Source organism: Nerophis lumbriciformis, linkage group LG07, assembly GCF_033978685.3.
Source record: "Nerophis lumbriciformis linkage group LG07, RoL_Nlum_v2.1, whole genome shotgun sequence".
NCBI lineage: Eukaryota > Metazoa > Chordata > Actinopteri > Syngnathiformes > Syngnathidae > Nerophis > Nerophis lumbriciformis.
The window spans coordinates 45,344,048-45,359,550 of NC_084554.2; positions in this window are offsets into that span (position 1 = coordinate 45,344,048).

The window sequence follows — 15,503 nt, forward strand, 5'->3', positions numbered from 1 at the left end:
TCATAAAGCTGTGCTAGCATTACAAATAGACCTACATTAAAATGTGAATATGGTGTTAGCATGTAGCTGTAATATCTAAGCTAGCTTTACAAATAGGCTAACGTTAAAATGTGAATATGGTGTTAGCATGTAGCACATATAGCTGTTAGTTTTACAAATACGCTTACGTTAAAATGTGACTATGGTGTTAGCATGTAGCTCATATAGCTGTTAGTTTTACAAGTAGGCCATCATTAAAATGTGAATATGGTGTTAGCATGTAGCTGTAATATCTAAGCTAGCTTTACAAATAGGCTAACGTTAAAATGTGAATATGGTGTTAGCATGTAGCACATATAGCTGTTAGTTTTACAAATAGGCTCACGTTAAAATGTGACTATGGTGTTAGCATGCAGCTCATATAGCTGTTAGTTTTACAAGTAGGCCATCATTAAAATGTGAATATGGTGTTAGCATGTAGCTGTAATATCTAAGCTAGCTTTACAAATAGGCTAATGTTAAAATGTGAATATGGTGTTAGCATGTAGCTCATATAGCTGTTAGTTTTACAAATAGGCTCACGTTAAAATGTGAATATGGTGTTAGCATGTAGCTGTAATATCTAAGCTAGCTTTACAAATAGGCTAATGTTAAAATGTGAATATGGTGTTAGCATGTAGCTCATATAGCTGTTAGTTTTACAAATAGGCTCACGTTAAAATGTGAATATGGTGTTAGCATGTAGCTGTAATATCTAAGCTAGCTTTACAAATAGGCTAATGTTAAAATGTGAATATGGTGTTAGCATGTAGCTCATATAGCTGTTAGTTTTACAAATAGGCTCACGTTAAAATGTGAATATGGTGTTAGCATGTAGCTCATATAGCTGTTAGTTTTACAAATAGGCTCACGTTAAAATGTGAATATGGTGTTAGCATGTAGCTCACATAGCTGTGCTAACGTTACAAACAGGCTTACCTAGCATGTTGAAACGCAAGCGTGATGCTAGCATGTAGGTCACACAGCCATGCTAGCGTGGCTAATGTTGTTGTCTTCGTAATGTTACGTTGCTGTCCAAATACTGAAAAAAAGATACATAAAAAATACTGTCAATAATTGTACTCTGAGCTACTTCGGACAGGTGCAGAGTTAGCGTACAATATGTCAAAAGTGCATCGAGTACACAATAACACACACAGCTCATTAGCATGAAAGCTACAGACGCACACTTTTAACACAACACTATTGTGGCTAAACTATTACAAAATGTGACAGGAATGAAGCAAAAAGAGTGAAATATGCTAACAAGGCCACACATGTGACTGAAGAACGAACACCACACCTCTAATCTACAATCAGTGCAGCTCCTTCAAACATTGATCCGGCCAATCAGAGGAGAGCGGAGTGTGTGTGTGTAATAGTGTGTTTATGCTGATTGTGTTGTTACTTACTTTGCACAACAACATCAGAAAAGACTTGACACCCGCCATGAATAACAAGCAACATTGTCAGTGTGTTTTCTTCAGATAAGGCATCTATTCCAGTGGAGGCACGTATTGGCAGACTGTGTTTGTGACATCAGAGGTAATTACTGTCATGGACACAGCTTGTTCAGGTGTCTATTTGAGGCGTGGTGTTTGTTTCAGTGGACGATGAACGTTGCGATTAATTGAGTCGTGGCGTCAATTAGAGCGGAGGCCATTTTTTTGCAACGGACAGAAATATCAGTAGGGATTGTTGTTCTTTCTCACCTGCAGAGTCCTGCACTGGTGGGTGTTTGTCTAATATCAGGTATTTATTGGAAGGGAGGCTTTACTTTGCACAAACGCTGGTGATGAAGGGAATGAAAGCACAAGAGATAAGAGGCATCAATTTGAGGCAAGCCGGTGCTTTTGGTGGATGACGCGCCATGTCATTAATTTTTAATTAGTTTTAGTAGAAAAAGCAACAACTTAAAAACAAATACATTTTGATTGGTTTTATACATATATTTAATCATATAAACATTTTAGGTATATAATACGTGGTGAACCAAAAATGTACATTTGGATCTTTCTTGGGGAAAGGAAATTAATGATTGTTCTGATTGTTTTTAGTTAAAAAACAACAACCTAGAAAGCAAATAAAACATGTTTGAGTTACCGTATTTTTCGGACTATAAGTCGCAGTTTTTTTCATAGTTTGGCCGGGGGTGCGACTTATACTCAGGAGCGACTTATGTGTGAAATTATTAACACATTACCGTAAAATATCAAATAATATTATTTAGCTCATTCACGTAAGAGACTAGACGTATAAGATTTCATGGGATTTAGCGATTAGGAGTGACAGATTGTTTGGTAAACGTATAGCATGTTCTATATGTTATAGTTATTTGAATGACTCTTACCATAATATGTTACGTTAACATACCAGGCACCTTCTCAGTTGGTTATTTATGCCTCATATAACGTAGACTTATTCAGCCTGTTGTTCACTATTCTTTATTTATTTTGTCTTTTCTTGTTGTTTGATTTTATCAAATAAATTTCCCCAAAAAATGTGATTTATACTCCAGTGCGACTTATAAATGTTTTTTTCCTTCTTTATTATGCATTTTTGGCCGGTGCGACTTATACTCCGAAAAAACGGTATATATTATATTATATAGTGAACCATAATTTTACATTTGGATTTTTCTTGATAATAAAATGTTTTATGATTTGTCTCTGTGTTTAGTAAAAAACCAACAAAAACGGAAAAAAAACAACAACAATAAGTTTTAATTTTGCATCAAATTGTTCCAATATTCCCCAAAAAGAGGTCAAATGTGCACTAAATACTAATTCCTACTTTGGACTATTTGGCAGTCTGTAGTAAAAGTGGTCAAATCTGAGGTGTATTACATCAAATTATATTACTATTAGGGATGATACTCGAAACCGGTTTTCCCGGTTGTTCGATAAGAAAAGAACCGAGTCCTCGGACTCGAATCCCTTTTTGAGAACCGGTACCCGTTATCGAGACCACTATAGTAAAGAAAAAGAGTTGGTTCTTTATTTGAATCCCTGGGAACGAATCCCGTCCCGACCAGAAATGCCCCGTGAGACATCACAAGAAATGACGTCACGTAGCTCAGTCATTAGGCGCAGATAGGGAAAGCAGGAAAAACAATGGACCGGAAAAAGCGCTCCAAGGTGTAATAAAGTTCAAAACAAAAGGTATAATCCAATGAATAACTTTACTGAGAGATTTGAGCAGGGTACAAACACATGACCAACACTTTTACGACCAACCGGAAACATAGCAACCAGGCTAGCAACGCACCTCCTTTACGGCAGCTGTCGCAACGTTCTTAAAGCAACCACAGCACATACATATATATACAACATATCTCCCTTTTTTAACTTTTGTTTTTCTTTCCTTGTAAAGAAAACAAAATCACACTGTATATGTGTTGTCTGTCTAATTATAAATAATGCAGACGAGGCGTGTTGGCTGAGTTCTTGACGTTTACTTTCACAGCGTGCTCATAACCTCATTCTTAGCTGCCGGCTAGCGACATGCAACAACACTTTTCGGGGCTACCGCGCATGCTCGTCACTCCCGTTGCATGTTGGGTAGTGTAGTTGTTATATTCCCTAGCTCATAACATCACATCTTTCCCCCTATAAAGAAATAATGTTAACTCAATAAAGTGTATTTCTTTTTTTTTAGCTTTAACTTTTCATTTTTTTAGCATTGTAACCACATTTACAAACAACTTTTCTCTTCATAGAATTTTCTTTCAATAAAGAAATAAAGTGCAAAAATGTCAAAGCATCATCAAATCAAATCAAATCAAATCAACTTTATTTATAAAGCACATTTAAAATTTACCACAGGGGTAGCCAAAGTGCTGTACAATGAGCAGGTTAAAAGATAAAACGAGTACCGAGCAAACACAACACAACACAAACAGAACACGATAAAAAATAAATAATTAAAATAGAATTAATAAAAACATAAAAACATAAAAACAGGATCACAGCAGGTGTATTATGGGGCGCCATTGCAGGATGGATATCACTCAGTGTTAAAAGCCATGGAATAAAAGTATGTTTTTAAGAGAGATTTAAAAACAGGAAGAGAGGAGGCTTGTCTAACACTCAGGGGTAGGTCGTTCCAGAGCTTGGGAGCAGCAACGGCGAAAGCTCTGTCACCTCTAAGCTTCAGCCTTGTGTCAGGGACCGTCAACAGCAGCTGATCGGCTGATCTTAAGGATCGGGTGGGGCAGTAAGGCTGAAGGAGGTCGGAGAGATAGGTTGGCGCGAGGTTGTTTAGACATTTAAAAACAAATAAAAGGAGTTTAAAATGTATTCGGTAACGCACAGGGAGCCAGTGAAGGGACGCTAAAATAGGGGTGATGTGCTCACGTCTGCGGGTCTGTGTTAGCAGACGAGCAGCAGAGTTCTGCACGAGCTGCAGGCGGGCGAGGGAGGCCTGGCTAATGCCAACATACAGGGCATTACAATAATCAAGACGAGTCGAGATAAAAGCGTGGATTAATTTCTCAAGATCATGTCTTGATAGAAGCGGTTTCACTTTCGCTATTTGGCGTAATTGATAAAAGCTTTTTTGAACGACGCTGCTGATTTGTTTTTCGAATTTAAAATCTGAGTCAAACTTTACCCCCAGGTTTGTGACAGAGTCGCTGAGATACGGGGTCAGAGTGCCGAGGTCAACGTTGGGGGAGGGAGAGCGACTTGGACCGAACAACATAACTTCTGTTTTGTCTTCATTTAGGCTCAGGAAGTTAGCTGAAAGCCAGACTTTGATGTCGTGCAGGCAGTCAATAAGACTTTGAACCGTGTTATTTTGTGCCATGGGAAAATAAATCTGGCAATCATCGGCATAAAAATGAAATGCAATACTGTACTTCCTAAAAATAGAACCAAGGGGGAGAAGGTAAAGCGCAAATAAAATTGGGGCAAGGATTGAGCCCTGGGGGACCCCATGTGGTAAAGGAGCTGTGGACGACATAAAACTGTCTACTTTTACACAAACAGTTATGTTCCAATAGCAGCAGAAGTGCACTTTTTGGAGAGCTGTTTTATTTTCAGTTTTGTGCCCAAGGGACTGGTTTTATTTAAAGGGGAACATTATCACCAGACCTATGTAAGCGTCAATATATACCTTGATGTTGCAGAAAAAAAGACCATATATTTTTTTAACCGATTTCCGAACTCTAAATGGGTGAATTTTGGCGAATTAAACGCCTTTCTATTATTCGCTCTCGGAGCGATGACGTCACAACGTGACGTCACATCGGGAAGCAATCCGCCATTTTCTCAAACACCGAATCAAATCAGCTCTGTTATTTTCCGTTTTTTCGACTGTTTTCCGTACCTTGGAGACATCATGCCTCGTCGGTGTGTTGTCGGAGGGTGTAACAACACGAACAGGGACGGATTCAAGTTGCACCAGTGGCCCAAAGATGCGAAAGTGGACGTTTGTTCCGCACACTTTACCGACGAAAGCTATGCTACGACAGAGATGGCAAGAATGTGTGGATATCCTGCGACACTCAAAGCAGATGCATTTCCAACGATAAAGTCAAAGAAATCTGCCGCCAGACCCCCATTGAATCTGCCGGAGTGTGTGAGCAATTCATGGACAAAGCCCCTCGGTAGCACGGCAAGCAATGGCGGCAGTTTGTTCCCGCAGACGAGCGAGCTAAACCCCCTATCGACCCTAGCTTCCCTGGCCTGCTGACATCAACTCCAAAACTGGACAGATCAGCTTTCAGGAAAAGAGAGCGGATGAGGGTATGTCTACAGAATATATTAATTGATGAAAACTGGGCTGTCTGCACTCTCAAAGTGCATGTTGTTGCCAAATGTATTTCATATGCTGTAAACCTAGTTCATAGTTGTTAGTTTCCTTTAATGTCAAACAAACACATACCAATCGTTGGTTAGAAGGCGATCGCCAAATTCGTCCTCGCTTTCTCCCGTGTCGCTGGCTGTCGAGTCGTTTCCGTCGGTTTCGCTTGCATACGGTTCAAACCGATATGGCTCAATAGCTTCAGTTTCTTCTTCAATTTCGTTTTCGCTACCTGCCTCCACACTACAACCATCCGTTTCAATACATTCGTAATCTGTTGAATCGCTTAAGCCGCTGAAATCCGAGTCTGAATCCGAGCTAATGTCGCTATATCTTGCTGTTCTTTCCGCCATGTTTGTTTGTGTTGGCTTCACTATGTGACGTCACAGGAAAATGGACGGGTGTTTATTACGATGGTTAAAATCAGGCACTTTGAAGCTTTTTTTAGGGATATTGCATGATGGGTAAAATTTTGAAAAAAACTTCGAAAAATATAATAAGCCACTGGGAACTGATTTTTAATGGTTTTAACCATTCTGAAATTGTGATAATGTTCCCCTTTAACACTATATTATTATTTATACACCTATAGTGATCACAGAGACAGGTTGTTTTTGTGTTACTGTATATATTTGTTTTTCTGAAAAATCCCACTTAACTTTGGGTAACAACAGTCAATATTTATTTATTTAATTTTATTTTTTCAGGGGGGTAACAGTCAATATTTATTTATTTATTAGATTTTATTTTTCTCTTATATAATAAAAGTGAGCTTTTGCTAAACCAAATATTGTGTTTTTTTTTTCCATATACAACAACCCATCTGGACTCGATAAGAGAATCGATAAGGAATCGGTTCGATACGAGGATTCGATAATAGGCTCGAACTCGATAATTTCTTATCAAACATCATCCCTAATTACTATATATACATATTATATTACATGAATGACACCTAGGTAGGTTCACGAGTGGGGGAAGAGTGGATCGTGAGATCGACAGGCGGATCGGTGCGGCGTCTTCAGTAATGCGGACGCTGTATCGGTCCGTTGTGGTGAAGAAGGAGCTGAGCCGGAAGGCAAAGCTCTCAATTTACCGGTCGATCTACGTTCCCATCCTCACCTATGGTCATGAGCTTTGGGTTATGACCGAAAGGACAAGATCACGGGTACAAGCGGCCGAAATGGGTTTCCTCCGTCGGGTGGCGGGGCTCTCCCTTAGAGATAGGGTGAGAAGCTCTGTCATCTGGGGGGAGCTCAAAGTAAAGCCGCTGCTCCTCCACATCGAGAGGAGCCAGATGAGGTGGTTCAGGCATCTGGTCAGGATGCCACCCGAACGCCTCCCTAGGGAGGTGTTTAGGGCACGTCCAACCGGTAGGAGGCCACGGGGAAGACCCAGGACACGTTGGGAAGACTATGTCTCCCGGCTGGCCTGGGAACGCCTCGGGATCCCCCGGGAAGAGCTGGACGAAGTGGCTGGGGAGAGGAAAGTCTGGGCTTCCCTGCTTAGGCTGCTGCCCCCGCGACCCGACCTCGGATAAGCGGAAGAAGATGGATGGATGGATGGATGAATGGATGAATGACACCATTTGATATTCCTTGTTTTGTCGATGTTTTTCGGCGTTGTATTTTGCGTATTACCTCAAATAACGCAGTGAAAAACAAGAGTTTGCGTGGAGGGAAGCCATTTTCAAAGAAGACAAAGTGATTAAGTGCAGAGCAGAATTCCTCCGCCGGTCGATGGCGGCTGACCTCCTTTGAAGGACCGCCGTCGCACATTTTGGAATCTTGACTCAATTTATCTCCGCTCCTCAAGACTGTCGCCATCTACAGCGAGGACCTCAGCCATTTGGCCACGGCTCGCCGCTCTCATTTGGACTTTTGACGCCGACCTCTCCAAAAAGAGAGCTTTTAAAAAAAAAAAAAAGTTGTCTGTGCATCCCACCGGTCAGATATGCGCTTCAAATAAAGGCCGCACATCACGCTGCGGCCATGCATCTTATGGCTGCTCAGCGCAATTAAGCAGGCTGCGGCATCAAATTCACAGGAGGCCTATGAAAATGTATGAGAGCGATGGAAATACCCACAATGCACCTCTGCAAGCATAGCTGGAATCCTAAACGAGTGCCGAGTCCTCTGGAGCGGAGGAGATGCGAGGAGAAGCGCCGTAATGTGCGCACATGCACACACACACACACACACACACACACACACACACACACACACACACACACACACACACACACACACACACACACACCCACGCACACACACCCCAACTACAGTATGCTGCACTGTAAGTATAATTGATTATTACATTCAGATCCCTATAAGTGGCCGTCAATAGCGAACACCTTACCATTTATTGTGAAATAGTACGTACTACGGATAAACACACTACCAGTTTTACTGCCCGCCGTAGAAGCGGCAGGCATTTATTTATAGAAAGGTAATTATAGCGAGGGAGGCAGCGTCTGTTTTTATTCTATTTGAGGGGAGCTTGATATTGTTTATTTAGCCAGAGCACCAGGTGTTTATTTCAATAAGCTATTTATTTTTGCATGGGCAGATGTTCACGTGAGGTGAGGCATTTCGTGGATGACATACCTTGCGATTAATCGAGGTACAAAAGCCAGTGTATCTATTGGAAATAAGGTATTTATTTGAAAGGACGCCTTCATTTATTTACCCAGAGCACCAGGTGTTTATTTTAAAAAGCTATTTATCTGTACATAAATGGCCACAATACCCAGCAATATGTTTGGAGGAGAAAAGGTGAGGCCTTTAATCCCAGGAACACCATGCATACCGTCAAGAATGGTGGTGGTCGTATTATGCTCTGGGCCTGTTTTGCTGCCAATGGAACTGGTGCTTTACAGAGAGTAAATGGGACAATGAAAAAGGAGGATTACCTCCAAATTCTTCAGGACAAGCTAAAATCATCAGCCCGGAGGTTGGGTCTTGGGCGCAGTTGGGTGTTCCAACAGGACAATGACCCCAAACACACGTCAAAAGTGGTAAAGGAATGGCTAAATCAGGCTAGAATGAAGGTTTTGGAATAGCCTTCCCAATGTCCTGACTTAAACGTGTGGACAATGCTGAAGAAACAAGTCCATGTCAGAAAACCAACAAATTGAGCTGAACTGCACCAATTTTGTCAAGAGGAGTGGTCAAAGATTCAAGCAGAAGCTTGTGGATGGCTACCAAAAGCGTCTTATTGCTGTATGTATACTTTTGACCCAGCACATTTGGTCACATTTTCAGTCGACCCATAATAAATTCATAAAAGAACCAAACTTCATGAATGTTTTCTTTGTGACCAACAAGTATGTGCTCCAATCACTCTATCACAAAAAAATAAGAATTGTAAAAATTATTGGAAAGTCAAGACAGCCATGACATCATGTTCTTTACAAGTGTATGTAAACTTTTGACCACGACTGTACATTGTATTCAGTCAACCACAGATAATACCGTAATGATCTCCTCTCTGAGATGCCACCTTATCGTGGTAGAGGAGTTTGCATGTCCCAATGATCCTAGGAGCTAAGTTGTCCGGGGGCTTCAATTCCCCCTGGCAGGGTCTCTCAGGACAAACAGGTCCTAGGATGAACACCTCTATGGAAAGTCAAATTCAAGGAACCTGATTTCCCTTGCCTGGACGAGGGTCACTGCGGCCCCCCTATGGAGCCATGCCCGGAGGTGGGGCTCGATGGCGAGCGCCTGGTAGCCGGGCCTGTCCCCATGGAGCCACTCATAGGAGGGGGTATAGAGGTTGGGTGCAGTGTGATCTAATGCAGGGCCTTTGGCGGTCCGATCCTCGGCTACAGAAGCTAGGTCTTGGGACATGGAACGTCACCTCGCTGGAGGGGGAGGAGCCTGAGCTGATGCACGAGCTGTTGTTTGTGCTTACGCACCAAACAGCAGCTCAGAGTACCCACCCTTTTGGATTCTCTCGAGGGAGTACTGAAGAGTGCTCCCTCAGGGGATTCGCTTGTTCTACTGGGTGACTTCAACGCTCACATTGGCAACGACAGTGAAACCAGGAGAGGCGTGATTGGGAAGAACGGCCACCCTGATTTGAACCCGAGTGGTGTTTTGTTATTGGACTTTTGTGCTCATCACAAATTGTCCATAACGAACACCATGTTTAGACATAAGGGTGTCCATATGTGCACTTGGCACAAGGACACCCTGGGCCACAGTTTGATGCTCGACTTTGTAGTTGTGTCATCGGATTTACCGTCTCATGTTTTGGACACCCGGGGAAGAGAGGGGCGGAGCTTTCTACCAATCACCACTTGGTGGTGAGTTGGCCCCGATGGTGGGGGAGGATGCCGGTCAGACCTGTCAGGCCCAAACGCATTGTGAGGGTATGTTGGGAATGTCTTGCAGAGTCTCCCATCAGAGAGTTTCAATTCCCATCTCCGGAAGAGTTTTGAACATGTCACAAGGGAGGCGCTGGATATTCGGATGCACCATGTTCCGTATCTCTATTGTCAAGGTGGCCGATCGGAACTGTGGCCGCAATGTGGTTAGTGCCTGTCGTGGCGGTAATCCCAGAACAGTGAGGGATGCTGTCAAGCTGAAGAAGGAGTCCTATCGGGTCGTTTTGGCTCATGGGATCCTGAAGGCAACGGACAGGTACCGATAGGCCAAGCGGCACGCGGCTTTGGTGGTCGCAGAGGCAAAAACTCGGACATGAGGACCGTGGAAAATTACGTCCGCATGGCTTCATAGCGATTTTGGACCACCATCCGCCGCCTCAGGAGGGGGAAGCAGTGCACTGTCAACACTGTATATGGTGGGGATGGTGTGCCGCTGACCTCGACTCAGGACGTTGTGGATCGGTGGAGGGAATACTTCGAAGACCTCCTCAATCCCACCTACACCTCTTCCTATGAGGAAGCAATGCCTGCGGAAACTGTGGTGGGCCCCCCTCTAATTTCTAGGGCTGAGGTTGCCGAGGTAGTTCAAAAACTCCTCAGTGGCATGGCCCCAGGGGTGGATGTGATCCGTCCGGAGTTCCTTAAGGCTCTGGATGCTGTGGGGCTGGCTTGGTTGACAAGACTCTGCAGCATTGCATGGACATCAGGGGCAGTGCCTCTGGATTGGCAGACCGGGGTGGTGGTTCCTCTCTTTAAGAAGAGGAATCGGAGGGTGTGTTCCAACTATCGTGGAATCACACTCCTCAACCTTCCCGGTAAGGTCTATAAAGGTGTACCGGAGAAGGCTACATCGGATAGTCGAACCTTGGATTCAGGAGGAGCAGTGTGGTTTTCGTCCTGGTCATGGAACTGTGGACCAGCTCTGTACTCTCGGCAGGGTTTTTGAGGGTGCATGGAAGTTTTCCCAACCAGTCTACATGTGATTTGTGGACTTGGAGAAGGCCTTCAACCGAGTCTTGTTCACGAGTGTGAATTGTGAGGTCGACAGGCGGATCGATGCGGCGTCTGCAGTGATGCGGACCCTGCATCAATCCATCGTGGTGAAGAAGGAGCCGAGCCGAAAGGCTCGGCTCTCAATTTACCGGTCGATCTACGTTCTCTTCCTTACCTATGGTCATGAGCTTTGGGTTATGACCAAAAGGACAAGATCACGGGTACAAGCGGTCGAAATGAGCGGGGCTCTCCCTTGAAGATAGGGTAAGAAACTCTGTCTTTCGGGAGGAGCTCAAAGTAAAGCCGCTGCTCCTCCACATCGATAGGAGCCAGATGACGTGATTTGGGCATCCGGATACCTCTCTGGGGAGGTGTTAAGGGCACGTACGACCGGTAGGAGCCCACGGGGAAGACCCAGGACACGTTGGGGAGACTATATCTCCTGGCAGGCCTGGGAACGCCTCGGTATCCCCCTGGAGGACCTGGACGAAGTGGCTGGGGAGAGGCAAGTCTGGGCTTCGGCTGCTACCCCCGCGACCCAACCTCGGATAAGCGGAAGAAGGATGGATGTAACTACAGCTGTCAGGTATCTATTTCAATTAAGGTACTTATTTAGAAGGAGGCATCTATTTTGTGCAAATATTTTTTATGGGTGGTCATCTACTTGTAGTAGTGTGATTAATTGAGGTACGGTGTTTAGTAGAGCATATGTCACTATTTTTGATGGGTGGCTCGGTCTTATGTACAAAGCTACACTACTAGATCGACATTAATCTTTAACTGTATTTAGTGCACTACGGATGTCAGGAGTGTATATCAAATAAGGTATTTATTTGAGAGGAGGCCCTCATTTTTTTTTTTTTTTTTTTACAAATGCAACAGCTTAGCTCGTGGCATTGCTAGTATCTTTTAACTAACGGGGGAACAGAAGATGTCGAATGTTTGTTTCAGGGGAAGAAGTGTGAAGTAATTATTTGAGGCACGGCGGAGAGCAGAGTCCACCGTTTGTGAAATATTTAAACACATCTCCTGACTTGTGTGACCATCGCACCCAATGATTTTTCCAATAGCCCCCCAACCCCTGCCCCACGATTGGGCACGCTCAGTTAATTCCCTCCGTTGACCTGAAGCCCATTGAACTATTGATCTGACGTGTGTGTGTGTGTGTGTGTGTGTGCCTTTTAATGACGCGTTGGTGAGCCATGGGGGGCACACAGTGCGGCGAGCGCCATCCATGGCAACTGAGGGCACCGCGCCGCATCAAGGTCAAACGAAGGACGACGGCGAGTGGTGCAGAATGATGCGAGGAAAATAATAGCGTGCACGCACACGCACACAGTAGGGGGGAGATTTTAATATTCCTACGCACGCTCACGTCAATATTATTGAAGTAAACAGACACTCCTATTGTCATTGTAATAACAGAGCTAGTATTCAGTGGCAGTATTACAGTATGATGCAATAAACTACAGTAGTCATGTTATTTAACACATTCATTAGTTGGCGGTATAATGTAATAAAAAACTACAGTAATCATGTTATGTAACCAATAAGTAGCACGGACAACATCCATAAGTATAAAGTCATCACCTCGAATAACATCTTAGTTAATTAATAATGATCGTAATAATGATTATTTTCTGTATTTGTTTGTTGCTAGTGTCGGAGGCAGATATTTACATATATCCATATTTAAGTGTTACTTCTTTATTTTCATAATCATATTACAAAACAGCTAGTGTTCTTCTTCCAATTGTGGTCTTTTGGTTGTCTGCAAATACTGTGTGCTAACCTTGACTTTGGAATGTAAGGAGGAGAGATACTCCTTTTCCTTATCTGTTCCTGTGTCCAGCTGAGGAGGACAATGGGCATGTGTTTGGGCGAGAAAGAGAGACAAGACAACGAGGGTGGGAGGGAGAGACACTGTATAGAAGAGAAGGTTTCCATATTTTAGATCAGACCATTTTAGCTGCGATGAGGTGGCGACTTGTCCAGGGTGTACCCCGCCTTCCGCCCGATTGTAGCTGAGATAGGCTCCAGCGCCCCCCGCGACCCCGAAGGGAATAAGCGGTAGGAAATGGATGGATGGATGGCATTTTAGCTGCATGATTGAATGTTCTATGCTGGACTGGTCTCATTATTCCCAAAGCTTTGGAGATAAAATTACAAAATACCTATTCTGTCTCTGGTGGTTCTTCTACTCAGCTTTCAGTGTCATAAAGAGCTTGGGAGCGACCAGAAACTTGAATCCCCTGGGAGGAACAACTGATCAAAACGCAACAATTTGGGGGCTCGTCCAGGATTGCATGTTACGTTTGGACCAGTTGTTCCTCCCAGGGAATTCAAGTTTCTGGTCGCTCCCAAGCTCTTTATGACACTGAAAGCTGAGTAGAAAAACCACCAGAGACAGAATAGGTATTTTGTAATTTTATCTCCAAAGCTTTGGGAATAATGAGACCAGTCCAGCATAGAACATTCAATCATGCAGCTAAAATGGTCTGATCTAAAATATCGAAACCTTCTCTTCTATAAAGTCTCTCTCCCTCCCACCCTCGTTGTCTTGTCTCTCTTTCTCGCCCAAACACATGCCCATTGTCCTCCTCAGCTGGACACAGGAACAGATAAGGAAAATAAGTATCTCTCCTCCTTACATTCCAAAGTCAAGGTTAGCACACAGTATTTGCAGACAACCAAAAGACCACAATTGGAAGAAGAACACTAGCTGTTTTGTAATATGATTATGAAAATAAAGAAGTAACACTTAAATACGGATATATGTAAATATCTGCCTCCGACACTAGGCAGAATTTATGGGGCACAAACAAATGTGCCCCATAGGCGAAGGAAAAATGGACAAACAGAGTTCGGTTCGAAAATGATTACGATGACTCATAATTTTGCAATGCAATCACCGCTCTGTTTGGAATGAGCGGTCGTCTTATTTGAGGCGAGGCGTTTGCGTTTTAGTGGGCGACGCACACCAGTGATTCGTTGAGGCACGGTGTCATTTTCGATGGATCGGCAAATGTTGATCACTGATTTGACTCCGCTGCAGAGCGCATTGGCTGTGTATTTAAAATAAGACGTTTATTTGAGAGGAGGCCTTTGCTTTGTACAACTGCTTCAGCATATTTGTTTTGGTGGACTAGGCGCCTCATTATTAACTGAGGTGGGGCGTCTATTAGAGCAGCCGCCACTCGTATGCAAACACTGAGTTTAATTCAAATAAGGTATTTATTTAAGTGGAGGGCTTTATGTGTAACCTTGCGCATTGGTATTTATTTGTTTCCGTGGACAGGGCACCGAGTTATTAACTGAGGCGGGGCGTCTTTTAGAGCGGCTGGCACTCAATTTGAAATAGTGAGTTTGTTTCAAATAATGTATGTATTTGAGAGGAGGCCTTTTTTTTGTGAAACTTGGTGTATGGGTAATTCTTTGTTTCAGTAGAGTACGCACCTCGTGATTAACTGAGGTGGGGGGTCTATTGCACTAAATTGCAAATAGTGTTTATTCTAAATAAGGTATTTATTTAAGAAGAGGCTTTTTTTGTGCAACTGTTTGTGCATGAACATTTATTTGTTCTAATGGACAAGGAGCCTAATTATTACGGGGGTCGGGCGTCTATTAAAGCAGAAGGCACTCAATGCAAATAGTGAGTTTGTTTCAAATCAGGTATTTAGTTGAGAGGAGGCTGTTTTGTGTAACCTTGTACACAGGTATTTATTTTTCAGTGGACAAGGTGCCTAGTAATTAGCTGAGGCAGGGTGTCTTTTAGAGCAGACGCCACTCGTATGCAAACATTGAGTTTATTTCAAATAACGTATTTATTTAAGAGGGGGCTTAATGTGTAACCTTGCGCATTGGTATTTATTTGTTTCCGTGGACAGAACACCGATTTATTAACTGAGGCGGAGCGTCTTTTAGAGCGGCTGGCATTCAATTTGAAATAATGAGTTTGTTTCAAATAAGGTATGTATTTGAGAGGAGGCCTTTGTTTTGTAAAAATTTGTGTATGGGTAATTCTTTGTTTCAATAGAGTACGCGCCTCGTGATTAACTGAGGTGGGGGGTCTATTGCACTAAATTGCAAATAGTGTTTATTCTAAATAAGGTATTTATTTAAGAAGAGGCTTTTTTGTGCAACTGTTTGTGCATTAACATTTATTTGTTCTAATGGACAAGGAGCCTAATTATTACGGGGGTAGGGCGTCTATTAAAGCAGAAGGCACTCAATGCAAATAGTGAGTTTGTTTCAATTCAGGTATTTATTTGAGAGGAGGCTGTTTTGTCTAACCTTGTAC